At 36.3% G+C, this 2,404-nt stretch overlaps 1 protein-coding gene across 1 annotated transcript in view; it reads right to left on the bottom strand.

The window, feature by feature from the left end:
* Window positions 1-360: 360 nt before the first annotated feature.
* The window catches only part of LOC105360682 (RNA polymerase II subunit D), a 23,016-nt gene continuing 20,972 nt past the window's right edge, over window positions 361-2,404 (bottom strand). Inside the window, exon 4 of the mRNA XM_011497652.1 lies at window positions 361-409. The gene's annotated coding sequence lies outside the window, so the exon portion shown is untranslated. The remainder of the gene's footprint in view (window positions 410-2,404) is intronic.

Here is a 2,404-nt window from a genome sequence, read left to right as displayed (position 1 = left end):
ATGACATTTTTATTACAATTCTTTTGGTGTATTTCTTGTAGTTGGAAATACTATTGCAAAAAACTAATAATATGCTAATACATCTAAACCTTATTCAGATTTCTCCATTATAAAAGGTGATTTGTGGAGGAAATGAAAATTAAATGTAAAGAGAATGAGATAAATAATGACTAAATAAGTGAGCATAGAGCGTAAAGAAAGAAGGAAAGGCAAAGTGGCATGTCGTATTGGTAGGAGAAGAAAGTTAGAATATAACGCGACACTTAGGAGTGTAACTATTTCAAACATCTATTGTATAGTAGTAGCGTGCACAACAGAATATTCAAACAGCAGGGAATTCGAAGTTGAACATAAGTATGTGTATGATGATACACATAGGTATGAATATAAATAGCAATACTTTTTACTTCTAAAAAGATACAAATTAAGTATTAGAAAAATTCATATTTTAATCTATTGATGATTATAAAAAAATATATGAATGATAATATATATTTTTCAACTAATAGAAGCGTCGACTGAATATTAGAATTTTCACTACTTTTTAAATAAAAATAACAATATTTTCATTCATATTTCGTTATTTATAGTTTATTTATTCGAAACTTCTAGAAGCTTCGTTTTCTCACGCCAAGGGAAAATTTCTGGAAGGGACGCGCATCGACACTGTTGCCGGCGCTGAAGACGCCGCATGCACATTTAAGCGCAACGCACCATGAGGCGACGCTCATTCGTACAATCACTTCGCTCTCAATCAAGCGTAACTGCCGGTCAGTGCATAGCATACTGTAAAGACGCCGCGTGGCCATATTTTCGGCAGCGTAGTAAAGAGTACCCGCGTGCATAGAAAAGATAATTGGCAATCCTTTAATAAGTGATTACAGTGAAGCCAATGGAATTGTAATCAAAGGGAACATTACATACACAGCATCGAATACATCCAACCTGCAGTTCACCAGGTGCATCTTTGTATTAATAAATAAACAAGTCACATCTCGCGCTATTGTCGATCGGACACACTTACGCTCTCTCGAACCCTTCGACATCGTACAGGCCCGCTAGCACACACAGGGCACACTTACGCTCTCTCGAACTAACCACTCGACATCGTACAGGCCCGCTAGCACACACAGGGCACACTTACGCTCTCTCGAACTAACCACTCGACATCGTACAGGCCCGCTAGCACACACAGGGCACACTTACGCTCTCTCGAACTAACCACTCGACATCGTACAGGCCCGCTAGCACACACAGGGCACACTTACGCTCTCTCGAACTAACCACTCGACATCGTACAGGCCCGCTAGCACACACAGGGCACACTTACGCTCTCTCGAACTAACCACTCGACATCGTACAGGCCCGCTAGCACACACAGGGCACACTTACGCTCTCTCGAACTAACCACTCGAAAGACATAATTGATTACATAATAAATTCCATTTAAGATCTAACACCACATCAAGTATAGCTATTCATCAATCAAGCATACTTGATTCAACTACCATCTTCTCATGCTGCCTCACAAGCATGATTGACTGACATCAGCTGACATTGATAATATCAACATAACCTCAAAGCAACATAGCAATATCCAAAGAAGCCTTTATAGCAGAAAAATCTCAAGAACACATCTTTTGAATAATCCAACAGAATATTTATTTCTACACAACAGTGCAATATTATTATAATTGTTTACACTCATTAAACCTTGTTTTAAAATAAATATATTATATCTTTCAGCCTTGTCCGTTATTGATTTCCTTTAAAATTATCCTGCCGAGAGACTAATCCACTGAACTATTGAATTGGTAGTTCGAGCCATAAGCTAACCCTTTAAATCCGAACATACATTAAAGGTAAAAATTTATAAAAAAATTTTTTGTTGAATAATTTCGCTTATAGCATCGTCATATTAAGACAGACGGATATCTTTTTTTAATTCATATCATATAATTACACTATCATTTCATTTATAAAGTTCCAAGATATTTAAGTTTTTTCATAATTAATATTTACATCTAGAATAACAGGTTTCATACTCTATCATATAAAGTCATTTATAAAATAAATATAGTATCATTAGCTATTAGCATATTAGTCATATGCAATCTGTTTGAGAATGACAGACCCCCTTTAGAAAGGCAATAAAACATCTGGCAAGTAATATTATGAAAATTGTATTTAAGACTTCAAAACTTTCCTGCTCATAATTATTTTGCACTAGTGTCATAAAACATCTGGAAAACTCTAGCGAAACGTGCTCATACTCCCAGTGCAGTAGAACTTAATGGGTTTATTGCCGGGAGAACCCCAAAGTAGATTCAGAACGAATATCAGATATGCGTAAAGCATTGAGTACAAAACATTTACTTGATTCACTGCAACCCAAAACCCGTAC

The sequence above is a fragment of the Ceratosolen solmsi genome, unplaced genomic scaffold (assembly GCF_000503995.2).
Source record: "Ceratosolen solmsi marchali unplaced genomic scaffold, CerSol_1.0 scaffold47, whole genome shotgun sequence".
Lineage (NCBI taxonomy): Eukaryota > Metazoa > Arthropoda > Insecta > Hymenoptera > Agaonidae > Ceratosolen > Ceratosolen solmsi.
This window is presented reverse-complemented; position numbering and strand designations above follow the sequence as displayed.